We start from the raw sequence: 17,316 nt of genomic DNA, 5'->3' as shown, positions 1-17,316 counted from the left end.
CTAACAGTAATATGAGCATTTTCAAACTGAGACAACTCAACCTTTAATTCAAATAAAGTGAAATTATGACTTGTTTAATCTTGAAAATTATCAGTATAATCGAATAATCATTGAAGTCATTAGAACAACATGTCAAGATATAATATAACACCAGTTAAAAGTGGATAAATGTGTGAAAATGTGCATTAAAGGAAGTTAAAAAAAGAGTCTTGAGAGGTGGTGATTAAGAGACAAAGAGAAAATTAATCCATCAAAAGCAACGTTTTTTAATTTAGGATTTGAAAGCGGCTGAAGATTGGTGCACATTTACAATCATCAGGGAAGTTTGATCCTCTTTTTAGTTGAAAAATTTAAAAAAATATAGCCGTCTGGTTTATCTGAATAAGAAAAGCACATATTCCTGGTCAAACACTTTGTAAGATGAACGCTGAATTTTCACTGTTCACTGTGGAAATACTTGCACAGTGCGTCTCCTGTGATAATGGCAGCTAAAATAACATAGACATGACACTGCAAGTAGTCATTATCTGTTACTTGAAGCAGATAAAAGCATCTCTAGTTATCTGGATGGAAAGCCGGAGGGCTCAAATGCACAACTCAGCAACACGAGGAGGGATTTTAAAAAAATGCTTTAATAGCAAAGAAACACGAGAAGCAGAGGTAACAGAGGTGGAGGCAAAAATACAATGACTCAGCAGCGTTGGGAAGGTTACTTTGGAAATGTAATAGGTTGCAGATTACTAATTACTCTATTTAAAATGTAATAAGTAATGTAACTATTTCAATTACTTCATCAAAGTAATGTAACTTATTACATTTGATGACTTTTTTAATTTTCTAACCAATGTTTTCAGCTGTTAGGGTAAATGTTCCCTCCATCTGTCCTTCCTTCTGTCCTTCCTTCCTTCATTACTTCTGTCCTTCCTTCCTTCCTTCTGTCCATCCTTCTGTCCTTCCTTCCTCCCTTCCTTGCTTCCTTCTGTTCTTCCTTCCTTCCATCTGTCCTTCCTTCCTTCCCTCAATCTGTCCTTCCTTCCTTCCCTCAATCTGTCCTTCCTTCCCTCCACCCATCATTCATTCCTTCCTTCCTTCCTTCCTTCCTTCCTTCCCTCCCTCCCTCCTTCCTTCCTTCTGTCCTTCCTTCCTTCCTTCTTTCCTTCCTTCTTTCCCTTTGTCCTTCTTTCCTTCCTTCCTCCCTTCTGTCTTTCCGTCCTTCCCTCCTTTTGTCCTTCCTCCCTTCTGTCCTTCATTCCTTCCTTCCTTCCTTCCTTCCTTCCTTCCTTCCTTCTTTCCTTCCTTCCTTCCTTCCTTTCCTTTCTAAGATCTAAGATCAGCTGTTAGGGTAAGTGTACCCATTAAACACCAAAATCCGACATGGATACTGACATGATTTATAAGGGAGATCATTTCTTATAAAGCAACATTTATCTCTCATTTGAAAATGTATTCATTAGTTCATGTAGATGTTGGAATATAAAATAAAGATATTTGATGAATAAAGTGACTTTAATTGGTACTCAGACTCCATTTAAGTCCATGTGTGCTCCAGATAAGCCCAATAAGTCATGATTTATTTACTAAATATAAAAAATATTGATTTCAAAGAATTAAAAACAGCAATATATGTATTCAGTAACATGTTAAATATTAAAAAATGAGGAAAAAACCCTCCTGAGTAAAATCTTAAAGGTCTGACTTCAGATGTAACCTCCTTTATAATCATCAACATTTTCATCAGTAACTGTAATTTAATGACACATTTTTTTTCTCAGTAACTGTAACCGATGTTGTAACTAGTTACTCTCCAACACTGCCTGCCTACATCATGAATAAAAAGCAGCTTTGGTTCTGACTCTATAGGCACAACTAGCTGACTGCTCCATAAAGATCTAAAGGCTTCTACTCTTCCATCGAAAGCACCTGTCAGCCTCTTTCACTAACACCACACACTACTCTGACCTTGTCAACCAATTTATTCGAAGTCTAACAAACACACACACACACACTCTCATATAAACACCGAACCCCTCTCCCGGTTTAATCCCCTCCGTGATCATATTTATCTTGTACAAACAGAACAAACTGCGGAGATGTTTAAAGGTTATTACAGTTTAATGTGTTTTACAGGAGCGAAGGTGGGGAAAAAAAGGGAGAAGAAGGTGCAACCTCGACGCCCCATCAGCGCAAACACTGTGAAAGCTTTGGTATTCTGTTTTAAGCTCACAGATTCCCCACCATCTCTTAGTATAATCTCATACTGACTTGACCTCATATCAATAATTCATTCAACGCAGAAAAGAAAAAGAGAAGCTCAGTACTCGCTTGTGAACTTAAAACATTTAGTTTGAGCGTTAGCACTTCTGCTGAGACCAAACTCTGACTATGGATGAGCCATATTTCCTCCTGACGCTCAGGTTCTCTCGTCTTTCTTTGCTTTTTTTTCTCTCCGGTTTTTCATCATTTATGTGTATGTTCATGCAGCAGTGGAGAAAGCATTTAAAGATACTGTAGTCTAAAAATACTCCATTATAAAGGAAAAGTCCTGAATTCAAAATGTTACTTCAGTAAATGTACAGAAGTATTATCAGCAAAATATACTCATATTGGCGTCTTTTAGCGTGTAGTAATTGTTTTTATCTCAACAAATACATGTAAGAACATATTATTGTGGTAGTTCATCAATGTGGAGCCAATTTTAGATAGTTTGGGTATATTAGTAGTAATAATACTGCTTCATATTCAAGTCTATCCAGGCGGGGAGTTCTGGTCCTCTGAAATGAGGCCAAAGCAGAAGTAACTTAAAACTGCATTCTATCAAAAGGCCACCAGGGGGCGACTGTTTTGGTGTCAAAAGGACTTCCGTCTCTATACAAGTCAATGGAGAATTCACCAACTTCTCACTTGATTTATAACCTCAGTAAACGTTTTCAAAATGTGTTTATGGTCTCAATCGCTAGTTTAAAGCCTTCTTCAATGCAGTATGATGTTCATTTGGGACATTTTGGCCTCCCTGATTTTATATTTGACGATAAAGCAGGGTATGCATTAGGGCGTGGCTACGTGGTGATTGACAGGTTGATTGGTTCACAGGTTCAGGAGGGCGTCTCATGCTCCTCTTGATGCCCATATAAGTAGAATCCGTGTTTTTATTTTTCCCAGCATGCACCGGAAATTTTCAAGATGGCGCTGCTCAGATCCGATACAATTGGCCTCCGAGCAGCAGTCCACAAACCTATGGGAGACGTCACGGATGTTACGTCCATTTCTTATATACAGTCTATGAGTCTATCATGTGTTTTTTAATAATAATGATAATAATGATAAACACTCTTTATTTATATATCACCTTATTCTTACAAATGCAGCTCAAAGTGTAAAACACATTCTTAAAAAGGCAAGAGTAGAACATTTAAACAACAGTTCTTATAATAAAATATATTATGCTATGTAAAATCTTAATCTGTAAAATATCTACTAACTAAAGCTGATAAATAAATGTAGCAGAATAGAAAGTACAATACTGTGTTCCCCACTGAAATATATATAAAGTAATACAGAGTGGAAGTGTAAAGTAGCATAAAATGGAAATACTCAATTAAAATTGTACTTAAATTAATGTAATTAGTTACTTTCCACCACTGTGCTCTGTAAGTCAAGATTCACTCTTTTTTAGCTCTTTTTTAGCTCTTTTTTTTAGTCTCTCTACCAACTCCTGAGGGAAATATTTGGCTCTTTAAGCTGCTAAATGCTCCACTATGTTCACCAGCTAGTCTACAGCTAACTGTGTCTGATTGGTGCTGAGCAGGTAGAGTACAGGGAGTTTTTTCTACAGCTTTTTCTCTGATAACAGGTTCCTGCTGCGGCCAAAAGGGACACTATGAGAGCGCTGAGAGTGAAAGTAAAGTAAAGAAAACAGTAAAATTACAGCCAGACAGAAGGTTATTTTCCTGGCTGATCAACTCCCGCTTCAATAATCCCAGAAAGATTATTGTCTATAAACTTTAAAAAACCTTTTATTTGTATCAATAAGAATTATGTGCCAGGAATACAAGAACTGATAAATATACATCTACTTTTAGTTGTATTATTCAGCAGAGAAGGTGCAATAATAACACACAAATTGAGGCTTTTTATCCCAATTAGAGCCAAGCTGTAAACACAACACTGACATATCATCACCGTTTAAGTTGATATGTTGAACTTGTTAGCAAACAGCTGCTTATTTCCACATCCAGCACTCTCAGAGCCACATTATCATTCATTTGGAGTCGTGTTTCTGTCCACCTGCTGAATGTAAGTCCAATATTCAATATTCTCTCTTTAAGCTCTGTTTTTTGCTCTCTACACCAACTCCTGAGGGAAATATCTGGCTCTTTAAGCTGCTAAATGTTCCACTATGTTCACCAGCTAGTCTACAGCTAAATGTGTCTGTTTGCAGTTTGATGCTGCAGGTAGAGTACAGTGAGTCTCTGACATTACCATAGACTGTATATAAAATGGACGTAACATCCATGACGTCACCCATTGGTTTGTGGACTGCTGCTTGGAAGCGAATAGTTTCAGATCTGAGCAGCGCCATCTTGAAAATTTCCGGTGCATGTCGGGTAAAAAAAAAAACATGGATTCTACTTATATGGGCATCAGGAGGAGCATGAGGCGCCCTCCTGAACCTGTGAACCAATCAACCTGTCAATCAAGACGTAGCCACGCCGTAATGCATACCCTGCTTTATCGTCACATATAAAATCAGGGAGGCCAAAATGTCCCAAATGAACATCATACTGCATTGAAGAAGGCTTTAAACTAGCGATTGAGACCATAAACACATTTTGAAAACGTTTACTGAGGTTACAAATCAAGTGAGAAGTTGGTGAATTCTCCATTGACTTGTATAGAGACGGAAGTCCTTTTGACACCAAAACGGTCGCCCCCTGGTGGCCTTTTGATAGAATGCAGTTTTAAGTTACTTCCACGTTGGCCTCATTTCAGAGGACCGGAACTCCCCGCCTGGACATTACAGATTGTCCTTTCATACATTATTATACTAAAAACATCTTGATTATAGCCATTTTAGTGCTTTTGTTGCCTTAATCTAACCACATACAGGACATTTTCTTACACAATCTAACTGGGTAAATAACATAGTAGTATATAAACATAATTTTTAAGGAGTCAACATTGCTCAAGTTGTAGTCTTCATCAGGTTTAATTTAAAAGTTAACAATGATATTAAAGCTCTGGCACACGAGAAAGTCTTGCTGAGTGGTATCAAAAAAGTTAACAGTGGGAAAAAAGGGGTTAAAAAAAGGGTGAAATGATGAAGGAGTGGACTATAATGTTGTTAATAAAAGGAGTGAAATGAGTAAAAAAAATGTCTGTTTTAAAGGTAACCTGTGAAAAAATTATACGAATGCAACAGCGATGATTTGGAAGATAACATCTTTATTGTACCTCAGAGCTCCAAATGATGAATGAATATTAATATTTACTGATTACAGTTTATGTACAAGCTGCGGATCATTAATCATGAGTCACCCACGTACGTGTAAACCTGGTTTTTCTGGGTCTTCTGGGTATGTACGTTACGTTGCTCCGAGAGGTCGATAAAATCACTTCCTATAATCACAAAGTCGTCTCATAAAATAAACATTAATGAAGGTTAATTACGACTATGTGTGGTGCGATTGGCTTTGTTTTAGATAACTGATTACAGAGAAGGTTACAGACTGCTGAATAATGCCGTCTTTACTGTCAATCTGCCTCCAATCACGTCAAAGCAGGCGTCAGTTTCCAAAAGTGTCATTTTCCCCACCGGCTCTAAAACCAGATTTATCTACACTAAATCATTCTTTCAAAAAGCTTCATTTTAAAGTGTGAAAAAAATGCCGGCTTGGTTGATTTTAGCGCCGATGCAGAAAGAAAAAGACCTATTTTTTTTATCACGGTTGGAGACGATGACGTTCAAACTTGTTAAGAGTAGAAATAAAATGTAAATCGACAAGAGGAAACAGCTTTAACACGCAGTTTAAGAGTGTAAGTAAACTGATGTTGGCATCTGACAGGCAGCAGCTTGAAGAGCCTCAACACTTGACTCTGGATTGATACTCTTTTTTTATTTTTTTTATTCAGCTGTTTCCTCTGCAGGATATTATGGCAAGACTTTCCTCCAGAAATCTCAAAATGAACTGACAGGTTACCAGATTTTCTTTTATTTCTTTCCAGCATCGGAGCTGCTCGTGAGTTTGTTTTTTTTACTGTTGTTTACAAGCTCTGGTTTTACTGGTAATTGGGCAGGGTGAACTTAAATGAACCAAATAAAACCTCCCAAACAAAAAAAATGTAACAGCAAATCTGGAGAGCAAAATAAAACAAAATGTAGGAGGTTGTGTATCTCTCTCTCTGTGTGTGTGTGTGTGTGTGTGTGTGTGTGTGTGTGTGTGTGTGTGTTTTCTACCACAGCCGAGTTTCCTCACAGTGGTGTTAAAGTTAAATTGAAGCATTTACGGATTTTATTTGGACTTTGGAGTTAAGAACAGCTTTAGGTGAAGTTTTCAATGTCATTAAAGTGTCTTCACAGATACAGTAATGCAAAAAAATTGTGCAGCCTGTGTATGTGCATGCGTTCATATTTCTGTGTGTGTGAGTGTGTGTGTGTGTGTTTAGATGTGTGTGTGTGTGTGTGTGTGTAGGTGTATGACAGGGCAGCATATGGCTAGCGCTGCATGTAGTGAAATATTAAAAAGCAGTGTCAGCAAGAAGGGCAGTCAGTGTGTGTGTAAGTGTCTTTGTGTGTGTGTGTGTGTGTGTGTGTCCCATGGGAAGTAGAAATCTGCCGGACATAGACAACTGGGCATGACAAGCTCCCACTGAGACACACATACAAATATACTCTCTCTCCTCTGTCTCTGCCAACTTGTCCAGTTGGCCTGCTGGTGAGACTAAATGCCATCTCTCTCTCTCTCTCTCTCTCTCTCTCTCTCTCTCTGACACACACAAACACACACACGTACAGTGCTTTTCGCCCTGCATGTCAAGGGTTTGTATGAACACACAATACTTGCATCAAGATGTCTTCATCACAGTGAAGCTATATTTATTTCCATACTCTAAGACCCGCTCAGCTTCACTGCAGCAGCTGCTGTCAGAAAACCTTCATTTACTGTTCTTGTTGTGCACACAGAAAAAAAAACCCCAGCTCCCATTAAATGAACCACAGTGTGAGTACCGTTTTACATATTCATGAAACTCCCCGATGCTTTCTTCTCAAGTCATTTTTCAGCTTTCTAGTTGTAATCTGTGCTGTGTAAAGACTCGTCTTTGTGCTGCTGTTATTACAGACATGTCTGAACTAAGTGGCAGCTGCAACGGCTTAAGGTTGAAGCCTGTGCGAAATACTTTAAAGTGCAACGCCATCGACGTCCACTAGATGGCGACTCCAACTGACTCCCATTCAAAAAGCGTCAACTCCTCTCTAAAAACACTATCCATATTTTTTTCAACAAGAGTGCTGGTGGTCATTTTAGAAATTATTGATGATTTAAAGACTTATAGAAGCTTTGATGTCAGCTGTGTAGACGCTGTTTGACTCCAGGACTCACAGAGTTGGAGTATTATTACAGTATTTCAGTAAGTTTAATGTATGAGACTCTCCAACATTTTTTTCTAAAGTCATTTTTCAGCTTTCTAATTGTAATCTGTGTAAAGACTCGTCTTTGTCCTGCTATGTCTGAACTAAGCAGCGTGAGGTTGAGACCGATGCAAAATTCCTTAAAGTGCAATACCACCATCGACCACTAGATGGTGCATCTAACTGACTCCTATTCAAAAAGCGTTAACTTCCCTCAAGAAATACTAATTCAGTCATTTTTTTCAACGAGTCATTATGTTCTCAATTGCTCAATTTGGGCTTTTATGTCTGCTGTGTGGGTGTTGTTTGACAGCTGTGATTGATAGTTTGCTCACCTGCTGATCTCCAGGACTATTGTCACAATATTTCAGGAAGTTTAATGCATGAAACTCTCCATGTTTTTCTCTAAAGTCATTTTTCAGCGTTCTAGTTGTAATCTGTGCTGTGTTAATACTCCTCTTTGTGCTGCTGTTATTACAGACATGTCTGAGGTTGAAACCGATGCAAAATTCCTTAAAGTGCAATACCATCGACAGCCACTAGATGGTGCCTCCAATTGACTCCTATTCAAAAAGCATTAACTTGTCTCTAGAGATACTAAGTCAATCATTCTTTTTCATTTGTCATTATGTTCTCAATTGTTAAATTTAGGCCCTCAAATAAGTATGCTTTTTTTAAATGATCTCTATCTTAATAAGATTTGAATACTTATAGAAGCTTTGATGTCTGCCGTGTGGGTGTTGATTGACAGCTGTGATTGATAGTTGGCTCACATGCTGCTCTCTCCGGCTCCAGAACTCCCACAGAGTCGGACTATTGTCACAATATTTTGGTAAGTTTAATACAACTTGATATGATACCTCGTAGTATCACACGTTAGCCCAAGCTTCGCCTCAGTCCGAGATAGCAGGTTGTGTTTCTTGATTTTTAAAGTCAACACTCTGCTATCCTTATCCTGGTGGCTCCAAATGGAATAAATAGCGCTGACCATAAGATACAACCCTAGGCTTCACACCGTCTCCAATGCAAACCCATGCGTGATGTCACACCTCGCAACATCTATACAGACTGAACTCGCCACGACCCCTCAACTCGCTAACGGGCTCATCTCGTCTGTCGTGCTGTGACATTTAGCCTACAAACGTCTCGGACATAAATATTGAATACATTTCGACATTCAGAAACTCTCGTTCTTCTTATCTAAACTTCTGAAGCGAGCCGCATGACGTACTGTTGAGAAAATCTCTTTTCCCAACCTGGAGTTTTAGTTATTAGCAGAGTTACAAATGTCAAAGGGATTTTTAATGAGGTTTTCTTACTCCTGGACCAGAATCCCGAAGTTCTGGTTTGACTTCGCCTGTCTATTCACTTTGCATTAAGAGGAGTAAAGGAGTGTGTTAGAGAGAGGAAAAACAGGCCAATCCAGGCTTTTCTTTTTTTTTATTCTTCACCTCCTCCTCTCCCCTCTGAATCACACACTCCTGCCTTGAAGTGATATTTAAAAATCGGTTCTTACAGGATCATTTTGGGGTCGAAGGACTATTTCGTCACCGTTTGGTATCTATTTCTGGGAGATGTCACGCTCTGACCAAATTACACCCCTCTCTCCTGTTTGCTCATAAGGCTTGATTCATGATGACAGTTAAAAACAAACACCTAAATGAGCACTGAAGCTATTTTTGGCATTTCCAAGTAGTCAGAGTCATGTCCATCTTGCATGTTCAATAATTTATGAATGCCACAAATAAGGAAAATCTCTTCCTTTCTATATTGTGTCACTATAGATAGAATACAGTAGAAAACTATGCAAACAAAGAAATATCCTGTTTAATTTTGGGCAAAGGGGTCCCTCCAGGAAATAGCGATTTTATGATCACAATAATTAATGCAAATTCATGAAATCTTTGTGAGATTTGTTAGAGCTTGCAAGTTTTGCTAAATTACAGTTACTGCTCTGCATGAAATGGACAAATCAAGAGACTGCTTGTGATTTGGACCGGTTGTTTCCAGGTATTTTGCATCATCACTAGAGCGCACTTTTAGCAAAGGATTCAGGTGGAAGATGAACATATCTCACCTGCCAACAAAAATGCTGGTATAAAATGTGCATAACAATTCCCAATTTAATGTTACTTGATTATGATAACTGCCCCTGTTACCACAATGAAGCTAAAATAGTTTACATCAGATTCCCAGAGTGTGAAAGGCAACAACCTGCACTCCTTCTTAATCCTTATTTGGAAGGTCCGGGCTCCAAATGGAAATAATGCATCCATAAGAACTGGCTGACGATGTCCAAAAAAAAAAAAGGTACTGCAGCAGGTGCAGCCCAATTGCATGCAGGTTCACATGATTGCAATCACCATGCCATTTGTGGTCCCCAGCTGTCAGTAATTATCTGGGCCAGGTACTTAACTTTCAGAGGTGATCCTGAAGAGAGATTGCCTCCAATTTTTTAAAGGTATGACGAAACGTATGTGGTTATGATGCGTTTTGCCAGTTAAATACCACATATGGTTCAAAAGTCGATGCTATCAGGGTCAGCTCTACAAACCGCCTCCAATGTCCAAACGTCACACTTTCGCTACGTCTATCTTTATATGAAGATAAACCTGTGTCCAAGAAAAACATAAGAACTTTAAACACACTTTACATTCATTATAGACACAAATATCCTCATTAAACTACTGAGTATAAATGTTTTAAAATCTTCCCAAGAAACAGCAGGTTTTTAATCTCAAGGTTTTTGTAACACTCTCTTTTTATGAGGAGCAGAAGTAGTATTGAAAACAGTATTATTTTTACTTTTAGGGGGTTAAGAACTAACATATTATCACCTCACTAAGTTTTTATGGTTAACATGTTCGCAAACAGTTTCTATTTTCACATCAGCAGACACAGAGCAACATTAGTATTCGTTTGGAGTCAGATTTGTGTCCACCTAATGAGTTGAAGTCCAATATTCACTTTACTTTTAGCTCGACATCTAGACTTAACCATTTCTTCACCTGCTAGTCTCTAACTTTTGTCTGTGTGCTTTCAAAAGCTGAACAGGTAGTGTACACTTGGGGGGGGTTAGAATTTATTTTGTGAAAACAGCTGCCTAAAAATTTAAAGGAGCTAAAAGAAGCTGAAAAAGCTCCAGATTTGGTTATTTAATTTGTCTGTGTAATAGTAATTTGAGTTGTTGTTTAAGTAGTTAAGCTGTATTATTTGATTTTAACTGACCTTATAGCTTCAAAACCTCATAAAAATACCAACTAATTTCCCTCTTTTGGCCACACACCAAAAAATATAAACTGAATGATTTGAATAAACATAATTGAGGTGAGTTGGTTATTATTGGAGCCTTATCAGGGGTAAGAAAAGCAGTTTTTCTGAGGTTGACATGACAGGAAAGCTCATTAGGTGTGAAAAAAACTAAGTCATGATTGTGGTGAGTAAATGTCAAAGCAATCTGTCCGTTCAAGTTGAATTATTCTTGTGTACAAGTGGAAGTTTTGGCCCGACGGTCCAGGCGGTTCAGGAGGGCACCAAAATCATTAGGACTCATTCCCTGGAGACTGTGAATATTCAGAGCAAATTTAATGGCAATCTGTTTTTTGGGGACATCTCGCTCTAGACGGAGCGTGACTGACAGACAAAACAAGTGACAATGACATCTGTAGACCCATCTGCTAGGAGGGTAACATAAAAAAAAACAAACATGTGGCCAAAATAAAAAAGATTGAAGGAAGGGCAAAGGTAGAGATGAGTTAGGAGGGGAAGCGTTTTAGTGTGTGTGTGTGTGTGTGTGTGTGTGTGTGTGTGTGTGTGTGTGTGTGTGTGTGGGTGTGTGTGTGTGTGTGTGTGTGTGTGTGTGTGTGTGTGTGTGTCTGTGTGTTTGAGAGTTATTTGACCATCCTGAATCCTCCACGGTTTGATACTCACCGATCTGTAGTGGCAGGCCGACTTTGACAAGGGTTTAGCAGGCCAATTAGCGCTGCACAGTGCACACTCAAAGTATAGCGAAAATGTCAGAGTGCCGTATCAATTATGTTAATAGACTTCCTGTTTTGAAGGTCTGCGGAGCGCTGACAAAAACTGTAGGTTAAACCACAAGCCCAAACATGAGTGACAGTAAAATGAATCGATCACATGCATTAACAATGTGATAATCAATGCGTATCGGCATGTAGAACCTCATTATTTCTATCTCATCGTGCGTGTACAGTAAGCTTGATAAATGCTGGTCAATTTGGTGTTTCTGGAACTTTATTCTCTGTACCTGAAACAACACAGAGAGCATGAGGGTGAAAGACATAAGAGGGGTGTTTATCAGTCATTTTTTTGGTGTGTGACTTCATAGGTTTTAATTGAAAGTAGCATCAAAATCTAGTCCAGTGGTCTCCAACCCTGCTCCTGGAGAGCTACTGCCCTGCATGTTTTAGGTATCTCCTCACTCTAACTCGTTATCAAGCAGCTGAGGCTCGTCAAAGGGCTTGATAACGAGTTGATTATTAGAATCAGGTGTGTTAAAGTGAGGAGATACCTAAAACATGCAGGGCAGTAGCTCTCCAGGAGCAGGGTTGGAGACCACTGATCTAGTCAATATAAAACATGAAAGACTAGTTTAAAAGAAATACTTCATATGAACAATTAACTGTCAGAAATTCATGTTAAACATGCCTGAGACTAGAATACTTGTCTTTAATGTCACCTGAGTTTAATTCAATAGGGAGAATAGAGAGATGTGAAAAGACCTGCACCAGAAGACAGTTGCATGACTCGAACAGCACCATGAGTCAATATCTTAAAATACAAAGAAGTGTATTAAAACCTTGAAATTACCATAAAACATTAAATTATATATAAGCCACTACATTTTAACATGACGTAAAATGTAGAGTATGAGCAATTAACTGTAAGAAAGTTCATGTTAAAGATGCTTGAAACTACAATATTGGTCTTTAATGTCACCTGAGTTCATCAGTTATAAACTTTTTTAATTCAATAAAGGGTCTGGCCAATGTGAAAAGAGCCTTAAGATGACTTTTGTTGTGATTTGGCGCTACATAAATAAATATTGATTGAATAAGGAGAGTAAGGCAAGGCAGTTTTATTTATATAGCGCATTTCATACACAGTGGCAACTCAATGTGCTTTATACATAAAACAAACATTTAACAGAAAAAATTGGAAATAAAAACAAAAACAAACATAAAAACATGGAATTTGAGAAATAAAAATAAAATCCAATAATAGTAAACACATACATAACCCCCCCACCCCCCCCCCCCCCCCCCCACACACACACACACACTAATAATAAAAAACAAAGTACAGAAACATAGAAAGAGAAGAGAGAATATAGAAAGTAGAGAGATGAGAGGATATGAGGAGGTGGGACAGAGAGAGATGTGGAATTCAGCTCAGTTTTGAAATAAATGAATATATAAAATAATTAAAATCTTCACACTCTTTCGTTGTGGTCTGATCGTTGAAATGAGCAAATCAATCGTGTTTTCTCATAACAGAGGTGTGGGATATTGTGTGAGAACTGTGCAATCCACTTTTCAGACTTGTTTCTTATTTACTTTACTGAGTCAAATCAAGATCAGTTGCCTTGAAACAAGACTAATAACTTAATGCGTGTGGTGCTTAAATTTGTATTCATCCTTGATAAGATAAAATAAGATTTAATTGAGCATTGATCAGTGAAATACGCAGATTTAAGAATTATAACAACCTGTTCAGCCTCATGGAGATGATGCATGTTTTTTTTTTTAGGTGCATGGAAAGGAGATTCCCATTATAATCCCACCAATTCAGCTTTTTTCAGTTTTTTTCTTAAATTGGGAGATAAAACTGTGAGATGGCTGAGAGAGTGCTGAGCTGTGAGGCAGTTTTAGCACAATGGCTACAGGGTCACATGATGCTCGGTGGCCCATCAAAACCAGCAAGAGATGTTGTTCCTAGTGAGAAACTTGTATTGGAAATAATGGGGCACCATTTTTGAACACAGTACCCAGTTCTTTGATTACATTCATGCTGTCAGTGGGAACAACTCAAGACCTTTTTTTTTATTTTTTATATATCATTGAACACAACAGAAAAGTGAGCAGTGATTCAGAGCCAGACCTGGTTTGGGTTTCATAATCAGTATATCAAGTGTTTCTCTTTAACACAGAATATTTGTTCGTAAAAAGGAAAGTTATTTAAAAGAAACCCTCTTAATTATAACTTTATAAGCAACTACATCCCCTGGAAATTGTGTTTATATAAAACTAAACTGTTTCTCCAATTATGTTGGCAAAGGTAATCGCTGCCTGAATTATATCAACACAACTTAATATATTGTACTGTAGTTAGAGGAAGGGGTTAAGGGTGGATGGGGGGGCGTACAAGACCCATTAAACCTGAATGTAGTTAGTTTTAGGCATTAAAAGCACTTTGGTTAAGGTTAATGAAATATTGTCATTTTTTAATGTTAATAAACATGTTGTACTTACTGCATTGTATTAAACCAGGACCACCATCTTTCTCAAACCCTAACCCCACTGTTATCCTCGGATCAATTTTGACCCCGGAAGGACTACAGGCATTAAAAATTAGGTATAGTTTCATTTAAATGAGGCCTGTTGACCATACTTTACAAAACATATGTGTAAAACCTGTGGTTATAAGTTGGAATGAAGTTGGCTAAAAAGGTCTAACACAGAATTGGGTGATAATTTGTACCTTATGCTTTATAAACAGTCAAAAAGTCACCAAAATGTTGACCTGGGAAGACAACAGGACGTTAATCAAGTATTCCCATTGTCTAAATATATGCTTATAAAGTTTAATATGTCTGTGGTTACTACTAGCGATTATTGTGGGGAAAAAAGAGTCTCTGATCATTTCACTCGTACATTCAGTATCAACATTTCGGCATCTCGCCAAATATGTTAATTGACAGCATTTACCTATTATGTTTAGAGAAAAAAACCTAATTCAACCATTATATTTCAAGCAAAACATATCTGCTGTTACACTTTAGTCGTATATTAACATAATCTCAAGGCGACAGGGTTGTTATAATCATGCAACAGTTAAAAATGCAGCAGATCTGCCTCTTTAGGACTCTTTCTGTGTGTGTGTGTGTGTGTGTGTTTGTGTGTGTGTGTGTGTGTGTGTGTGTGTGTGTGTGTGTGTGTGTGGTTTCATCAGATTTGACTGACAGCGATGTCTCCCCGGCAACATAAAAAAGAACAATTCAATAAGTGTTGTTAAAACTAACGCTCCTAACTGATTAAATTCTGATTGGGAAAATGGAAAGTACTTGACTCCACAACGCGCTTCCCCTCCCACCTCGAACCACTGAGAACAGAAAGCCGACAAATAGATGTAACATCTAGTGTGGTTCCAACTTTGTCGAATAATAGCGAGTTCATGTTGGACCCCGTCGCCTCCGCTGAGATGTGAGAGTTTCAAGGCCTCCAATTTGCCGTATTAACCATAAAACATGCCTCTGCTGCGTGTGCGGCAGGAAGTTGCTGCTGCTAAATCCAGTGTTGTGATTCTGTAAGCATAGTTTACAGACAGCAGGAGCCTCTTTCTTTCTCTAATGGTGGCAATAACTCACACACACATACACGCACACAAACCACACACACACACACAGACACACACAGGGCTTAATGGCTTTTATAATGAATGGCCCAAGATAGTGGGCTAAATGGTGGTTGCCATGGTGATAGGGTCAATCGATCAGGAAATATTGATTGGGCATCGATAAGTTCCAGACGGCAAGCTACTGGAATAGAGAATGAGGGGTTTTATGTGTGTGTGTGTGTGTGTGTAAGAGGGTTAGAGATTAGCTGTGTGTGTGTTTGTGCATGGGTGTGTTCATACTGTACGTGTGCATGTGTGTGTGTGTGTGTGTGTGTGTGTGTGTGTGTATGTGCGTGTGTTAAAAAGACATTCCTCTGCAGTCGTTTTGGATATTTGCCGTACTAGATTCATGCGTCGTGGCGTCACCGGCTGCACCTCCTGTGACTCCGGGTGATGTAAAGGACCACACCAATTTCACTATGACCTCAACTCAGCACCTCATGGAACCTAAATCATCTCTACAGTCTCCGGCAGAGACACACCTGTGGTGAAATAGTGCGATTATATTCCTGGAAAGCAAATTTATGTGCTAAAATTATATTTGGGTCGCTGACTTTTCACTTTTCTCACCTACAGTGAAGCAACAATGGCTCAAACTAAGAAAAATGACACAATAGATCTTAACTGCCATTGGCCACAAACACTGACCGTATATAAATATGGATGACGTCTCGCTACTTCTTACAGCTGTGCAAAAGCGAAGCAAAAATATCTCCTTTCCGGGAGCCACCCTTTTGCTTGTGTGACGTAATTTGGAGCCAGAGTCTGTACACACCCGTTCAGCCTGACAGAGATTTAGGAGCTACTGTCATAGCTGTCAATCATGATGTCACACCCCCTTTTTATATCGTCAAATAACTAATTGAAAAGTTATATAAGTCATATATTAATATGGAAAGGGTGGGATTTATGACCTATGCTACAGCCAGCCACCAGGGGGCGATCAACATGTGTTGGCTTCACTTTTGGGGAGCTGTAAGTCCTTCTTAAAGTCAATAACCCAAAACGACCCACATTTACATTCAAGTGACAGATGCAGTCTGGTAGTTGTAGTAATTGTGAGAAAACGAGGAAATAAAATGACGTCAATATAAAGCAAAAAGGTCCACCTTTTAGACGAGGAGTGGTATGGAGCCAAAACAGTGGTTTTAGGTTTTGGCATTGAAAATAAAACCTGAACTGAAAAAAGAAACACTGGCATTGAAACACTTGTACTGAAAAAGGTTTTTTGGGACTGAAAACTAATTATCTTTCTTTTTTATTCTGGTGTGTTTTTCAATGACAATCTTCTTATTTTTTCTTGATAACTTTTTACGCCAAATGTGTTTTTTTGTTTTTTCAAATGACTGATTTTTCAATTTAAACTTTTTGTCACTGTTTAGGCATGGAGGGGAGGCACGGTGCACATTTAAATTCATTTTTTTTTTTTATCCAGAGGCTAAATAGCTAGTGAATGTTCAAATTTGACCAGCAACTTTACTAGCATTTGGCTGGTAGACTCACAGGTCAGTCTGGCTGAGGACAATCTCCTAGGTTTTTAAAAAAAAAAACCTGCATTGCAAAAGTAGTCCAAAGATTTTAGGCTGATGGACAAAACCTTCAGCTACTACTCTTATTACTCTAATTACTCTTATTCTTAATATTACTATTGTATTTGTTGTTGGTGTTAATGTCATTATGATTGGCATTGCATTGTATGTTCTGTGGTGTTTGTTCTTGCTCATTTTGTGTGGGTGCTGTGGGTTTGCAGGAGTGATGTGTGGGTTGGTTGGTGGTTGGGAGCCTTATGCGTGCTGTGTGTGATTGTGTTGTGTTGTTGTTTTGTGGTATGTGTTTTGTGTTGGACCCCCTTGAAAACGATATGGTTCATCTCAAGGGGCTATCCATTAATAAAAATGTCAAATACCTTCAGCAACTTTATACCTACTGAGAGATAATTTAGGTTTGCCCATAACTCTCTGTATGTTCAGCTGGACGTTTTCTATTAGTTGATCAGATGACAAACACATGTGGCTTCTTGTAGCTCACTCTGAATACAACACGGAAAAAGTTTG

The sequence above is a fragment of the Scomber scombrus genome, chromosome 12, assembly GCF_963691925.1.
Source record: "Scomber scombrus chromosome 12, fScoSco1.1, whole genome shotgun sequence".
NCBI lineage: Eukaryota > Metazoa > Chordata > Actinopteri > Scombriformes > Scombridae > Scomber > Scomber scombrus.
Note: the sequence above shows the minus strand (reverse complement) of the source record.